Genomic DNA, 18,035 nt, shown 5'->3' with positions numbered 1-18,035 from the left:
TGAATATGATTTAGCCAGTGAGAAACAGAATAATAAAGGTTAAAAGAAAGCATTAGTCATGTCATTGTTTCAGTGGTTCCCAAGAGTTCATAATTCTCCATCATCTAGAGCAACTGTGCGATGGGGTTTATTTCATATGTTCCACCAAATATGATTTCTTTTAGAAGCAAATTATTATATTTTAAACCTAGTTCCAGAAATATGATTTTCTTGAAATATAAAATAATAAAATGATCAGGTTTTTACAATAAAATTGGAAGTAAAAAGAATTCATTTATGAATGAATGATTAGAGAGAGAGAGAATCGCAGTGATTCTTTAGTTGGAAACTACTTTAACAGTCAAGCTGGCCTGCTGTCCCCCTTGTGAGGGAGACAGCCTGAAGATACATTCCAAGAGCATGAAAGCAGCACACTCCAAATGGAAACTGGCAAGTGTTTGATTCACTCGTTTTGAAATTAAAAGTGGCATCTGGAAACAGCTTAGACAGTAAGCTGTGCTCTTGGTATGGAGAAGGCTTTAATTCAAACTGAGTTAAAGTTGAGACAGTTTACATGGACAGATAGAATGCAGTTGTTTTGTTATTATACCACTTCCTATTGATGATGACACGGTCTTAGGATGTAAATTCAGAGCACAGAGGCAGCATTGTTCTAATAGAGAGTTTCCAGTATGTTTGTCATTTGTCACATGTAGCAAGCACATCTGCTACAGTCAAACTATGGCAAATTGATGCGCCCCACTTCGTTAGGGACCAGGGTTTAGGGAGGTGATCGGCATATTATCATGAACGGCAACAACGTTGTATTTCATGGATTCCAATCACCAAACAAGAAAATGTTCTAAGAATACCTCCTCTCTCTACCTGGTCCCCACACAGTTCAAAACATGAGCAGATTACAAATCCTGATAGGCACCAATGATTGGGTTACACTGCATGGCATTGCTACTTGTATAAGTCAAATATTAGCACTTGGCGTGTGGTTCAAATTTAAGATGAATCACGTTTAATTCTAAATGGGATCCTCTCTTCAAGAATCCTACTCAGAGATCATAGCTGAGAACAGACAGCACGAGGAACACCAGAATCCAAGATCCAAGAGTGACCAGCCTTTGCTGAGAGCCCAGGCCTATCAAGAGACTAGCACTGGCCGCCAGCTCACCATTCTTCCTGGGCAGTGCAGGAGAGGACTGAGGAGAAGACTGGAGAGCAAAATCACATTTTAAGTAAATGTAGTGTTTTTGAAAAGAGAATGTTCTCTCCTCTCGCATCCCTGCTGAAGAAGGGAAAAGTGGTGCATCTTCTCCCCATAACAGAGTCAGGTACAGAGCCCATAAGAAAAATGAATTGCTCCTAAAATTAGGAAATAATTATGGCGAAAGCTGTTGACTTTTTGTTGCCTGAGTGGATGTCGCTAAAGCACCCAAATTGCTGCTGGCAGTGTGCTGTGGACTTGTGTCCTCCCAAATTCACATGTTGTGGTCCTAACACCCAGTGTGATGAGATGTAGAGGTCAGGCCTTTGGGAGGTAATTAGGTTTACATGAGGTCATGCCAGTGGGGCCTTTGTGATGGAATTAGTACCTTTCTAAGAAGAGACACCAAAGATGGTTCTCTCTCTCTCTTTCTGTTTCTCTCTCTCTGCCATGTGAGGACACAGAGAAAAGGTGGTGGCCTTCAGCAAGCCAAGATGAGAGTCCTCACCAGAACCCAATCATGCTGGCACCCAAATCTCGGCCATCAGCCTCCACAACTGGGAGAAAATTTCTGTTGTTTAAAGCACACAGTTTACAGTCTTTGTTATGGCAGTCAAAACAGATTAATACAAAGATCAAGGGAGACTTGAGAACAGATGATGAGATGGGGGAAGGGGAGGTTGACCAAAAGGAGGTACAGAGCCACCCCCTTAATTTTTTAGTTTCCAAGTGATATGGAAGATAAATTTTACTGTGCCCATTGCATGTGAATTTTGGTACTATGGAAGGCAGGTAAGATTGGAGGCTCCAGTCTTGCCTGGAATCTCAGTCCCACGAGGCCCCCAGGTATGATGTTCCCAGGTGAGTTTCAGTCCATAAATATAGCCACAGGACCACCAGTGGTGGAGAGAGCCCTTTGTCAAGAGATATCCACTGGAGTAAAAAAAAAAAAAAAAAAATCAAACAAGTAGACAATGATTCCAGATAATGCCAACACAGGGAAGGAGATATGTCTCAGGAAAGGAGCAGCCCTACCCCAGACCCAAGCTGTTGAAACTATAACTCTAGTGTGATTCAGATATTAGATTGATGATCTTAAAGGACTAAGGGCTAAGTCATAAAAATGGAATTATACTGATCTAGTAAACAAAGAAGAAAAGAATGAAAAGTTAGAGAGTCTGACTGATATGTTTATTATTGATGAAGTCTGTTACTCAGAGTGAGAGGGGGTAGCCACAGGCACTTGGTGGAAATTATTAGGAAAAATAAAATTGCTCCATATTAATAGTTCAACAATTTGAAACTCTTTGCTACAGTATTTACACTAGTGTTTTGGAGCATAATTATATTTTGATGCTATGAATATTTCTAGAAGCATTCATTATTTACCATTCTTTTTTTTTTAATTTTTATTTATTTTAGGCTGCGTTGGGTCTTAATTGCTGCATGCGGGCTTTTCTCTAGTTGCGGTGAGCGGGGGCTACCCTTTGTTGCGGTGCGCAGGCTTCTCATTTTGGTGGCTTCTCTTGCTGTGGAACACAGGATTCAGGCACGCAGGCTTCAGGAGTTGTGGCACGCAGGCTCAGTAGTTGTGGCTCAAAGGCTCTAGAGCACAGGCTCAGTAGTTGTGGTGCACGGGCCCAGCTGCTCCGCGGCATGTGGGATCTTCCTGGACCAGGGCGCGAACCTGTGTCCCCTGTATTGGCAGGTGGATTCTTAACCACTGCGCCACCAGGGAAGTCCCTACCATTCTTTTCATGTTCTCTGAATTACCATGAGATTGTTTCTCAGGAGATTTATGCTATGCATATGAAAACATCTTTGAATTTTTGCATCAAAAGGTATCACTGGCTTCCCTGGTGGCGCAGTGGTTGCGCGTCCGCCTGCCGATGCAGGGGAACCGGGTTCGCGCCCCGGTCTGGGAAGATCCCACATGCCGCGGAGCGGCTGGGCCCGTGAGCCACGGCCAATGAGCCTGCGCGTCCGGAGCCTGTGCTCCGCAACGGGAGAGGCCACAACAGAGGGAGGCCCGCATACCACAAAAAAAAAAAAAAAAAGGTATCACTGAGTCAGTTCCTGTGACCAACAAGCATTGAGTACTTACTATGAGATGAAATTTCAAGGAAGGAAAACCATAGAGCTCCTGAAATCAGTAAGTTCAAGGCCTAATGAGAGAGACCAGTATACATTCAAACAATACACTTTAACGATTAAAGACTTATAAAGTACATTTCATTTTTTTTGGATTAAATATATTTTTGTTACCATCCAACTAGTATTATAATAAAGAATGCATTGTTACTTAAATTGTTTATGCAAGCATTCTAATGGTAACACATATATTCCAGAAGAGAAATTATATTCCAGTTGATTATTTTAGAAAATCAATGCTCTGTATACATATAACAAATTTTGATTTAATATCTCACTGCAAATAGCTTCTAAATGAAATTATAGGAATCATTAGGCACAGAACCCATGATCGAAATCTTCATACTTAATTACTTTCACTACTATTTGGGTCTCCCTTTCCTGTTTATTTCACTACAAATAGTTCATAAATGATTGACAATTCAAAATATTTGAATGACAATTTATGATACTTATGAGGTTTATGCACTTCTTAAACTAGGTTCAATAATTTCCCTAAAGGTGTCCTATTATCTATATGCAAGATGATTTGTAATTATCCCTAAATTTCCAAAGATTAAGCTTTTAAACTCATATGCATTTGGTTAATGATTTTCCTCTGTGTTACCTCATTCAGTTAATGTCATTAACACCTACCCAGTCAAGAGAGGAAGAGGTTATAGATATTTTTTGTTTGTTTGTTTCTCAGATCTCCTGTTTGCTATAAATTTAACCAACGTATTCCACCAATACTTTGAAATCTTCCAAATTCTTCTCATCCTATTTCCCTTTACGTTCCTATTTCTGCGTTACTGTCTACCACAAAAGCTTCCTGCCTCCAGTTTTTACTTGCTACATACCATCCTTATAAATCTATTATGTCAGCATCTCTATTAAAAATGCATAGAGTATGGGATTTTCCTGGCGGTCAAGTGGTTAAGACTTCGAGCTCCCAATGCAGGGGGCTCATATTTGATCCCTGGTCAGGGAACTAAGATCCCACATGCCACGCAGTGAGGCCAAAAAAAGAAAAAAAGTGCAGAGTACATCTGAAGTTTTCATGTTGCCTATAAGAAAACATTCCACACTCTTCATAATGATGTTCTAGGTTCTTTATAGTTGATGACAGTCTCATTTCCAGATTGTTTCTAATCTCTTTACCTCATTTCTAACCACACCTACTCCTCAAATACTACATCAGGCCATATCTGTCAGGATTAAATAGGATATGCTATAGTAACAAACTAATCCCTTCTTTTCTTTTTTTTAATTGAAGTATAGTTGATTTACAATGTTGTGTTAATTTCTACTGTACAGCAAAGTGATTCAGTTATACATATATATACATTCTTTTTTATATTCTTTTCCATTATGGTTTATCTCAGGATATTGAATATAGTTTCTTGTACTATACAATAGGACCTTGTTGTTTATCCATTCTATATACAATAGTTTGCATCTGCTAACCCCAAACTCCCAGACCATGCCTCCCCCACTCCCCCTTCCCCTTGGCAACCACATGTCTGTTCTCTATGTCTGTGAGTCTGTTTCTCTTTCATAGATAGGTTCATTTGTATCATATTTTAGATTTCGTAGATAAGTGATATCATATGGTATTTGTCTTTCTCTTTCTGACTTCACTTAGTTTGATAATCTCTAGTTCCATTAATTTTGCTAATTGCATTATTTCGTGTTTTTTTTAATTAATTAATTTATTTTTTTATTTATTTTTGACTTTGTTGGGTCTTCGTTGCTGCACACGGGCTTTTTCTCTAGTTGCAGCGAGCGGGGGCTACTCTTCGTTGTGGTGCGTGGGCTTCTCATTGTGGTGGCTCTCTTGTTGCAGAGCATGGGCTCTAGGCATGCAGGCTCTAGGCGCATGGGCTTCAGTGGTTGTGGCTCATGGGCTCTAGAGTGCAAGCTTAGTAGTTGTGGTACACGGGCTTAGTTGCTCCACGGCACGTGGGATCTTCCCTGCCCAGGGCTTGAACCCGTGTCCCCTGCATTGGCAGGCAGATTCTCAACCACCGTGCCACCAGGGAAGCCCTATTTCATTCTTTTATATGGCTGAGTAGTATTCCATTGTATGTATGTACCACATCTTCCTTATCCATTCATCTGTCTATGGACATTTAGGTTGCTTCCATGTCTTGGCTATTGTAAACAGTGATTCAGTGAACACTAGGGTGCATGTATTCTTTCGAACCACGTTTTTCTCCAGATATATGCCCAGGAGTGGGATTGCTGGATTATATGGTAGTTCTATTTTTAGTTTTTTAAGGAAACTCCATACTGTTCTTCATAGTGACTGTACCAATTTACATTCCCATCACCAATGTAGGAAGGCTCCCTTTTCTCCACACCCTCTCTAGCATTTGTTATTTGCAGACTTTTTAATGATGGCTGTTCTGACTGGTGTGAGGTGGTACCTCATTGTAGTTTTGATTTGCATTTTTCTAATAATTAGCAATGTTGAGCATCTTTTTATGTGCCTATTGGTCATATGTATGACTTCTTTGGAGAAATGTATGTTCAGATCTTCTGCCCATTTTTCAGTTGGGTTGTTTGCATTTTGTTGTTGTTGAATTGTAGGAGCTGAACAAATAATTCCTTAATCTCAGTGACTTTAAACAACAAAGGTTTATTTCACAGTTATCACAAGTTGACAGAGGACTGCTTCATGTCCTCCTCACTCAGGGATGCAGGTTGACCACACCTGCAGGCAACAGCTGGAAGTGGTGAACTTAGAAAATTTTGTGCTGGCTCTTGCATGCATCTATTCCGAAGTGATACATATAATTTATGCTCCCATTCTCTCAGCGAAGCACATTGTATAACCACAATTATGTAGGGAAGCCAGAATATGTGCAAAATCACACGTTTTCATGACTATGCTTATTCTAGTTGACCTATTCCCTTCTCCTCTCCCAACTTTACCCCCTTTCATAGGATAAAATCCTTTTCATTCTTTGTGGTTGAACCCCCTTCACACTTCTTCTGGTATTGTGTTCATGTGCTTCATTGAGCATTTATCTCGTTAGATTATAATAATAGCATGGATAATAGTAACAACACCAAAAGCAGCACTTTTTGAGCACCCACTCTATAGCAAGAACTGTGCGATGTACTTTACAAATATTATCTTATACAATCCAGGCAAAAATCTTGCTGTTAGGGATATGTCCTTTGGGCAGAGAAGCAAGCTTGGGATCTGGAAGGCTAAAAGACTTAGCTGTATACATCTATACATCTCACAAATGGACAAGTCAAGGTTTGAATCCTAGTCTGTCTGGCTGCAGAGACTAGCTGCTGTGTAACCTCCCACAATCTCTAACTTCCATAATAGAATCTACTCTGAGCTCTTCAGGTTCACACATAAAGAGCTCTCAGTAAATAACTGGTGAATTATTTAGTATTTTTAGTGGATTCTCTAATGACTCCATGATCCTCTGCTTCTCCTATAGGGTGTGGTAACAGTCCTTTAAATAAATAGGTTGGTTCACTTGTATAGGGAACAGACTCTAGGAAGCCTGGATCCATATTTATTGCAGAAATCAAGTTAGAGTTCACTTGTTATTAAATGATGGCTGAATCTATTGGCAGAGCAAGTAGGGTCACTACCTCTGGATTCCAGTTTGCCAATCCTGAAAATGCAAAGAAACAATGGTAATTCCAAGAGGATTCTGAAACCTCCATGGAGTGCCATTTTAGAGTTGAATACACAATACAACTCAGCCTCTATGAGGCAAGTTGGCAGCAGTATTTGAAATATATCTAGTTTCACTGTGTTTTAACAGCCCATTTACATGTTATGAACTCTGACTACATTAATTACAGCTGCCACTTTCCATAAATAAATATCAGTAGCAAATAAAACTAGTATTCAATATTCTTTTGTACTTCTCCAGGCATGCCTGTCAGTAAATGGGTGAGAGTCTTTGATAGTCATTTTGCACTGAACTTGCTTAGTGCCACTATAATTGGTGTGAAAATAATGAAATTACATCATAATTTGAGAAGCAATATAGCTACCATATGCTTGCATTATAACTCTTGGTTTTGTTTGCAGATTACACATGCCGCAGGCATCCTTTAGAGTCATTTCAGTTTATTTAGAGAAATTTCTCTATGCAATCCACAGAAATAATGCTCAGTGAAGAACTTAGAGAAAAATAATTACTTAATTAAAAATATATATCTATGTTTACATCACAACTAATGATCAGAAAAAGCAAAGTCCCTTAAGTTTTTACAATGAAATAATGGGTAGAAAATTCTTAGTGTTGAATATAGCAGGACTAACCAATGTAGAAAATATTTATATTTTTTTCCTCTGGTGGCCATTTGTATGATAACAGAAATCAGTTATAAAATTCCACCAGGGGAGGCCCTCAAGATGGCGGAAGATTAAGACGTGGAGCTCACCTTCCTCCCCACAAATACATCAAAAATACATCTACAAACTGATTCACTTTGTTATAAAGGAGAAACTGACACACCATTGTAAAGCAATTATACTCCAATAAAGATGTTAAAAAAAAATACATCTACATGTGGAACAGCTCCTACAGAACACCTACTGAATGCTGGCAGAAGACCTCAGATTTCCCAAAAGGCAAGAAACTCCCCACGTACCTGGGTAGGGCAAAAGAAAAAAGGAAAAACAGAGAAAAAAGAATAGGGATGGGACCTGCACCAGTGGGCGGGAGCCGTGAAGGAGGAAAGGTTTCCACACACTAGGAAGCCCCTTCACTGGCGGAGACGGCGGGTGGGTGGGAGGAAGCTTCGGAGCCACGGAGGTGAGTGCAGCAACAGGGGTGCAGAGGGCCAAGAGGAGAGATTCCCGCATGGAGGATCGGTGCTGACCAGCACTCACCAGCCCAAGAGGCTTGTCTGCTCACCCACCAGGGACAGATAGGGGCTGGGAGCTGAGGCTCAGGCTTCGGAGGTCAGACCCCAGGGAGAGGACTGGGGTTGGCTGCAAGAATACAGCCTGAACGGAGCGAGTGCACCACAGTTAGTGGGGAGGGAGTCCAGGAAAAAGTTTGGAGCTGCCGAAGAGGCAAGAGACCATTGTTTCAGGGTGTGCGAGGAGAGGGGATTCAGAGCACCGCCTGAACGAGCTCCAGAGATGGGCGTGCTGCAGCTATCAGCACGGACACCAGAGACGAGCATGAGATATTAAGGCTGCTGCTGCAGCCACCAAGAAGCCTGTGTGCAAGCACAGGTCACTATCCACATCTCTCCTCCTGGGAGCCTGTGCAGTCCACCACTGCCAGGGCTCTGTGATCCAGGGACAACTTCCTTGGGAGAACACAGGCATGCCTCAGGCTGTTGCAACATCATGCCGGCCTCTGCCTCTGCAGGCTCACCCCACATTCCATACCTCTCCCTCCCCCAGACCTGAGTGAGCCAGAGCCCCCTAATCAGCTGCTATTTTAAACCCATCCTGTATGAGTGAAGAACAGACACTCTCAGGTGACCTACCTGCAGAGGCGGGGCCAAATCCAAAGCTGAATCCCAGGAGCCAAGTGAACAAAGAAGAGAAAGGTAAATTACTCCCAACAGCCTCAGGAGCAGTGGATTAAATCTCCACAATCAACTTGATGTAGACTGCATCTGTGGAATATCTGAATAGACAATGAATCACCCCAAAATTGAGGCAGTGGAATTTGGGAGCAACTGTAGACTGGGGTTGCTTTCCACATCTAATTTGTTTCTACTTTTATGTTTATTTTAGTTTAGTATTTAGAGCTTATTATCATTGGCAGATTTATTGATTGATTTGGTTGCTGTCTTCCTTTTTTTTTAATATAGATTTTTTCCTTTTTCTCTTTTTGTGAGTGTGTATGTGTATGCTTCTTTGTGTGATTTTGTCTGTATAGCTTTGCTTTTACCATTTGTCCTAGGGCTCTGTCTGTCTGGTTTTTTTGTTTTTTTGTTTTTTTCTTTTTTTGGATAGTTTTTAGTGCTTGTTATCATTGGTGGATTTCTTTCTAGGTTTGGTTGCTCTCTTCATTATTCCTTTCTTTTTTACTATTACTTAAAAAGGTTTTTTTATTTTTAATACTTATTTTTTATTTTAATAACTTTATTTTGTCTGGTTTTTTTGTTTTTTTCTTTTTTTCTTTTTTTGGATAGTTTTTAGTGCTTGTTATCATTGGTGGATTTCTTTCTAGGTTTGGTTGCTCTCTTCATTATTCCTTTCTTTTTTACTATTACTTAAAAAGGTTTTTTTATTTTTAATACTTATTTTTTATTTTAATAACTTTATTTTATTTTACTATTCTTTTTCTTTCTTTTTTTCTCTCTCTTTTTCTTCTGAGCCAAGTGGCTGACAGGGTCTTGGTGCTCCGGCCAACTGTCAGGCCTGAGCCTCTGAGGTGGGAGAGCAAAGTTCAGGACATTGGTCCACCAGAGACCTCCAGGCCCCACATAATCTCAAATGGTGAAAGCTCTCCCAGAGATCTCCATCTCAATGCTAAAGCCCAGCTCCACTCAACAACCAGCAAGCTACAGTGCTGGACACCCTATGACACACAACTAGCAAGACAGGAACACAACCCCACCCATTAGCAGAGAGGCTGTCTAAAATCATAATAAGGTCACAGACACCCCAAAACACATGACCGGACGTGGTGCTGCCCACCAGAAAGACAAGATCCAGCCTCATCCACAAAAACACAGGCAGCAGTCCCCTCCACAAGGAAACCTACACAACCCACTGAACCAACCTTACCCACTGGGGGCAGACACCAAAAACAACAGGAACTACGATCCTGCAGCCTGCAAAATGAGACCCCAAACACCGTAAGTTAAGCAAAATGAGAAGACAGAGAAATACACAGCACATGAAGGAGCAAGGTAAAAACCCACCAGACCAAACAAATAAAGAGGAACTAGGCAGCCTACCTGAAAAAGAATTCAGAGAAATGATAGAAAAGATGATCCAAAATCTTAGAAATAGAATGGAGAAAATACAAAAATGTTTAACAAGGACCTAGAGGAAGTAAAGAACAAACAAAAAATGATGAACAACACAATAAATGAAATTTAAAAATCTGTAGAAGGAATCAATAGCAGAATAACTGAGACAGAAGAACGGATAACTGACCTGGAAGATAAAATAATGGAAATAACTACTGGACAGCACAATAAAGAAAAAAGAATGAAGAATTGAGGAGAGTCTCAGAGACCTCTGGGACAACATTAAAGGCACCAACATTCGAATTATAGGGGTCTCAGAAGAAGAAGAGGAAAAAAAAGGGACTGAGAAAATATTTGAAGAGATTATACTTGAAAACTTCCCTAATATGGGAAAGGAAACAGTCAATCAAGTCCAGGAAGCATAGAGAGTCCCATACAGGATAAATCCAAGAAGAAACACGCCAAGACACATATCAATCAAACTATCGAAAATAAAATACAAAGAAAAAATATTAAAAGCAGCAAGGGAAAAACAACAAATAACATACAAGGGAATCCCCATAAGGTTAACAGCTGGTCTTTCACAGAAACTCTCCAAGCCAGAAGGGTGTGGCAGGACATATTTAAAGGGATGAAAGGGAAAAACCTCCAACCAAGATAACTCTACCCAGCAAGGATCTCATTCAGATTTGATGGAGAAATTAAAACCTTTAAGACAAGCAAAAGTTAAGAGAATTCAGCAACACCAAACTAGCTTTACAGCAAATGCTAAAGGAGCTTCTCTAGGCAGGAAACACAAGAGAAAGAAAAGACCTACAAAAACAAACCCAAAAGAATTAGGAAAACGGTAATAGGAACATATATATCAATAATTACCTTAAATGTAAATGGATTAAATGCTCCAACCAAAAGACATAGGCTGGCTGAATGGACACAAAAACAACACCTGTATATATGCTGTCTAAAAGAGACCCACTTCACAGGGAGGGGGAAGGGTAAGCTGGGACGAAGTGAGAGAGTGGCATGGACTTATATATACTACCAAATGTACAATAGACAGCTAGTTGGAAGCAACAGAATAACATAGGGAGGTCAGCTCGGTGCTTTGTGACCACCTAGAGGGGTGAGATAGGGAGGGGGTGGGAGGGAGACACAAGACAGAGAAGATATGGGGATATATGTATATGTATAGCTGATTCACTCTGTTATAAAGCAGAAACTAACATACCATTGTAAAGCAATTTAACGCCAATAAAGATGTTAAAAAAAAAAAAAAGAGAGACCTAGGGACACATACAGACTGAAAGTGAAGGGAAGGAAAGAGATATTCCATGCAAATGGAAATCAAAAGAAAGCTGCAATAGCATTTCTCAGATCACACAAAATAGACTTTTAAATAAAGACTATTACAAGAGACAAAGAAGGACACTACATAATAATCAAGGGATCAATCCAAGAAGATATAATAGTTGTAAATATTTATGCAACCAACACAGGAGCACCTCAATACATAAGGCAAATGCCAACAGCCATAAAAGGGGAAATCAACAGAAATACAATCATAGTAGGGGACTTTAACACCCCACTTTCACCAATGGACAGGTCATACAAAATGGAAATAAATAAGGAAACACAAGCTTTAAATGATACATTAAACAAGATGGACTTAATTGATATTTATAGGACATTCCATCCAAAACCAACAGAGTACACTTTCTTCTCAAGTGTTCATGGAACATTCTCCAGGATAGATCACATCTTGGGTCACAAATCAAGCATTGGTTATTTTAAGAAAATTGAAATCGTATCCAGTATCTTTTCCAACCACAATGCTATGAGACTAGACATCAATTACAGGAAAAAATCTGTAAAAAATACAAACACATGCAGGCTAAACAATACAGTACTAAATAACCAAGAGATCACTGAAGAATTCAAAGAGGAAATCAAAAAATACCTAGAAACAGATGACAATGAAAGCACGATGACCCAAAACCTCCGGGATGCAACAAAAGCAGTTCTAAGAGGGAAGTTTATAGCAATAAAATCCTACCTCCAGAAACGAGAAACATCTCAAATAAACAACATAACCTTACACCTAAAGCAATTAGAGAAAGAAGAACAAAAAACCCCCAAAAGTTAGCAGAAGGAAAGAAATCATAAATATCAGATCAGAAATAAATGAAAATGAAATGAAGGAAATAATAGCAAAGATCAATAAAACTAAAAGCTGGTTCTTTGGAAGATAAAAAAAAAATAGATAGACCATTAACCAGACTCATCAAGAAAAAAAGGGAGAAGATTCAAATAAACAGAATTAGAAATGAAAAAGGAAAAGTAATAACTGACACTGCAGAAACACAAAGGATCATGAGAGATTGCTTCAAGCAACTAAATGCCAATAAAATGTACAACCTGGAAAAAATGGACAAATTCGGAGAAAAGAACAACCTTCTGAGACTGAACAAGGAAGAAATAGAAAATATAAACCGACCAATCACAAGCACTGAAATTGAAACTGTAATTAAAAATCTTCCAACAAACAAAAGTCCAGGTCCAGATGGCTTCACAGGTGAATTCTATCAAACATTTAGAGAAGAGCTAAGACCTATTCCTCTCAAACTCTTCCAAAATATAGCAGAGGGAGGAACACTCCCAAACTCATTCTACGAGGCCACCATCACGCTGATAACAAAACCAGACAAAGATGTCACAAAAGAAGAAAACTACAGACCAGTATCACTGATGAACATAGACGCAAAAATCTTCAACAAAATACTAGAAAACAGAATCCAACAGGAAAACAGAATCCAACAGCACATTAAAGGGATCATACACGATGATCAAGTGGGGTTTATCCAAGGAATTCAAGGATTCTTCAATATATGCAAATCAATCAATGTGATAAGCCATATTAACAAATTGAAGGAGAAAAACCATAAGATCATCTCAATAGATGCAGAAAAAGCTTTCCACAAAATTCAACGCCCATTTTTGATAAAAACCATCCAGAAAGTAGGCATAGAGGGAACTTACATCAACATAATAAAGGCTATATATGGCAAACCCACAGCCAGCATTGTTCTCAATGGTGAAAAACTGAAGCCATTTCCATTGAAGGATAAAAACCATATGACCATCTCAATACAGGCAGAAAGAGCTTTCGACAATATTCAACACCCACTTATGATAAAAACTCTCCAGAAAGTAGGCAGAGAAGGAACTTACCTCAACATAATAAAGGCCATATATGACACCGTTGCAACAAATAGAATAAAATACCTAGCACTAAACCTACCTAAGGAGACAAAAGACCTGTATGCAGAAAACTATAAGACACTGATTAAAGACATTAAAGATGATACAAACAGATGGAGAGATATACCATGTTCTTGGATTGGAAGATTCAACATTGTGAAAATGACTATACTACCCAAAGCCATCTACAGACTCAATGCAATCCCTATCAAACTACCAATGGCATTTTTCACAGACTAGAACAAAAAATTGCACAATTTATATAAGAAATAAAAGGAATCCAAATCAGAAAAGAAGAAGTAAAACTGTCACTGTTTGCAGATGACATGGCATAGAGAATCCTAAATGTGTTACCCGGAAACTACTAGAGCTAATCAATGAATTTGGTAAAGTAGCAGGATACAAAATTAATGCACAGAAATCTCTGGCATTCCTATTCACTAATGATGAAAAATCTGAAAGGGAAATTAAGGAAACACTCCCATTCACCATTGCAACAAATAGAATAAAATACCTAGGACTAAACCTACCTAAGGAGACAAAAGACCTGTATGCAGAAAACTATAAGACACTGATTAAAGAAATTAAAGATGATACAAACAGATGGAGAGATATACCATGTTCTTGGATTGGAAGATTCAACATTGTGAAAATGACTATACTACCCAAAGCCATCTACAGACTCAATGCAATCCCTATCAAACTACCAATGGCATTTTTCACAGACTAGAACAAAAAATTGCACAATTTATATGGAAATACAAAAGACCCTGAACAGCCAAAGCAATCTTGAAAAAGAAAAACGGAACTGGAGGAATCAGGCTCCCTGACTTCAGACTATATTACAAAGCTACAGTAATCATGACAGTATGGTACTGGCACAAAAACAGAAATATAGGTCACTGGAACAGGATAGAAAGCCCAGAGATAAACCCACACACATATCGTTACCTTATCTTTGATAAAGGAGGCAAGAAAATACAGTGGAGAAAAGACAGCCTCTTCAATAATTGGTTCTGGGAAAACTGGACAGCTACATATAAAAGAATGAAATTAGAACACTCCCTAACACCATACACAAAAATAAAGTCAAAATGGATTAAAGACCTAAATGTAAGGTCAGATGCTATAAAACTCTTAGAGGAAAGCATAGGCAGAACACTATGACATCAACCACAGCAAGATCCTTTTTAACCCACCTCCTAGAGTAATGGAAATAAAAACAGAAACAAACAAGTGAGACCTAATGAAACTTAAAAGCTTTTGCACAGCAAAGGCAACCTTGAACAAGACGAAAAGACAACCCTCAGAATGGGAGGAAATATTTGCAAACAAAACAACTGACAATGGATTAATCTCCAAAATATACAAGCAACTCATGCAGCTGAATATCAAACAGACAAACAACCCAATCCAAAAATAGAGAAAAGACCTAAATAGACATTTCTCCAAAGAAGATATACAGATTGCCAACAAACACATGGAAGGGTGCTCAACATCATTAATCATTAGAGAAATGCAAATCAAAACTACAATGAAGTATCACCTCACACCAGTCTGAATGGCCATCATCCAAAAATCTACAGACAATAAATGCTGGAGAGGGTGCGGAGAAAAGGGAACCCTCTTACACTGTTGGTGGCAGTCATAAAAAGAAATGAAATTGAGTTATTTACAGTCAGGTGGATAGACCTAGAGACTGTCATACAGAGTGAGGTAGGTCAGAAGGATAAAAACAAATACTGTATGCTAACACATATATATGGAATCTAAAAAAAAAAAAAAATTGGCTCTGAAGAACCTAGGGGCAGGACAGGAATAAAGACGCAGATGTAGAGAATGGACTTGAGGACACAGGGAGGGGGAAGGGTACACTGTGACGAAGTGAGAGAGTGGCATGGACATATATACACTACTAAATGTAAAACAGATAGCTAGTGGGAAGCAGCTGCATAGCCCAGGGAGATCAGCTCGGTGCTTTGTGTCTATGGATCAAAATTTGGACAAGTGGTTTGCCCTTTGGCCCTGACTCTTTATCAATAGTTACCAAAACTTTGAAAGAATCATAGCAAATATTTTGGCATAAAAACAGAGTGGGATTTTTCTGGTCAATTACTTAATTTTTTAAGATAGTATTTTCAAAGTTTCAAAATACATAGCCACTTACATAAAATGCATTAAACACAGTTTATTAAATATTCAGTAATTCAGAAGATAGTTCATTTCCATGCTACCTCACAGTTTGCTCTGTAGGAGTCATTTATCATGGGCCCAGAATGAAACAGGGATTGTCTTATAAGCATGATTTCAGAGGCACACCTCCTAAGCTACACTTGACTGTTCAAAAATGTTTGAAGTGATTTTACCAGGGGACAAATATTTTTAAATGTACTAATACAGATAAGGCTTAACATGCAAATATTTATGGTTGAGGGAATATATTAGATAAGATTTTTAATAAGGTGCACATGATGGTTCTTAGTTTTTTCCCACTAAGAGTCAGTTTTCATAGTTGAAGAGAGTAGTGGTGGATTCAAAATGAGGCCAAGAGCACCTTGGACTCTGGTCAACTCTGCTGTGATACATTTCTGACTAGCCTGTGGTGGAGTTGGAGAATGTCAGAAGGCAGCTCTGTGTAAAATAACACTAGGGAAGCAGAAAGGAAGATGAACACTGAAATCTAAAGATAAATAGGCACATAAATTTTATCTACTTACTTTTGACTTCAACTATCACCTCTTTTTGGGTGACTCCAAAATTTAGATATCTCTCATTATCTCTTACCTGTATTCCAGTGCTGCTGGATATATCTACCATCATCTCAAATTCAGTAGACTTTAAAGGGCATTTTGGTCCTAAAATTCTGATGAACAAACAGTATTTTTTTCAACTATTGAAAACCACCTTTATCCCAAGAGAAACATTCAACCTCTCATTTTAATTCAGAATTCATATAATTTATCCCCTCCACACTTTAATCACTTATATGTGTAGAAACAAGGTCTTACATTTATTTCTCTTAAGTTGTATGTTCCAATTCTTCTTCACATTCCTGTCCATTACCCCATTCTTCATCACCACATATTCAAATCAGTTGATGTTCTCCTATTTACTCTTCTTAAATTCAGGATCCTGAAGTCACTTATCTCTAAACTTCTCACTTAAGCAATCTTTCTTAAAAAAATATTTTTAATGGATCAGTTCCCTGCTCAAGAATGTGCAATGTCTTTACATTGTCTGCTTTTCTCTTATAAATACTATTTTTCATTACTACTCCCTAATATACAGATTATACTTTTACTATGTGCTATATATAATGCACTATACATAACATATATAAAACCTATTCCACTCACTTGGCTATAAAAATTACCTCCTCTCACCTGTTTTAGCTATCAAAATTTTCCAATCCTTAAAGATCCAGTTTATGTCTTTCTTCTTCCATGATATTCTACCCCACTGAGATTTTCCCTTTCTAATGTTGCTCTATTTGCTATCAGTATTTACCCACTGTAAGCCAACTCTTTCTCTAATGGCTTGAAATCCAAAAGTTTTGTTTGTTTGTTTGCTTGCTTGCTTTCCTTGGGGATAAGGGTGATACCCATACTATTTTTGTATAACTTACAACACATATTCATTAATAGCTATATATCAGGTGCTGATGTTAATCATCTTATATACCGATTTCCACTGAGTTTAGGGCTAACTTACTTTACTAGGTAAAAATGAGTTGTCGAGTAGTTTAATAATTTTTTGACTTCCATACAGGTGTTAAATCCCAATAGGCAGATATATCTTGTCATTTATTTAGGATTTATACCCTCACTTCCACCCTCTTCCCCCCAAAATAGTTGATTGGACTAGGTGACCACTAAATTCACTTCCATTCTGAGATGTTATGATTCTGAAACTAAATGACTCATATGAGAAAGCAAAATTGAAGTTAAATCAGCTTGTATAAAGCTAAGGTGATTCACATAGAAAAAGTTCTGAGGCAAGTTGCTTGAAAATTTGCAAATCAAATTATAAATTATATATATAATATCAATATAACATACATATTATATATATCCATCTGAAACAACAATAAAATGATATATTGGCAAAACTGCTAACAAGAATTATAATAAGCTAGAGTTTTGATGCTATGTGAGCATTGGCTTAGTTATTAAAACTGAGAGAAAAAGTTTAATAAAATTATGTAAAAAATGTGATTCAAAAATTATAGGTAAAGCATAATTACCATTATTACACCTTTGTATCCTTTCATAATTGTGTGTGCTCTAATCAATACTATTGCTTTACAAGTTAAGAAGAGTATATTTTAGTAGGCGTTCAATTCACTGTTATAGAATATAAATGGCAAGTCAGGTAAGTTATTAAACTTATACGGGTTACTTTAATCTAGGGAGAATTGTAGAAACATTTTTGCAGGAATCTTAAAGGGGGTGGTCATAACTGGTAAGACCCCAGTTACAGCTTTTTTTTTTTTTTTTGTGGTACGCGGGCCTCTCACTGTTGTGGC

Source organism: Physeter macrocephalus, chromosome 10 (assembly GCF_002837175.3).
Source record: "Physeter macrocephalus isolate SW-GA chromosome 10, ASM283717v5, whole genome shotgun sequence".
NCBI lineage: Eukaryota > Metazoa > Chordata > Mammalia > Artiodactyla > Physeteridae > Physeter > Physeter macrocephalus.
Note: the sequence above shows the minus strand (reverse complement) of the source record.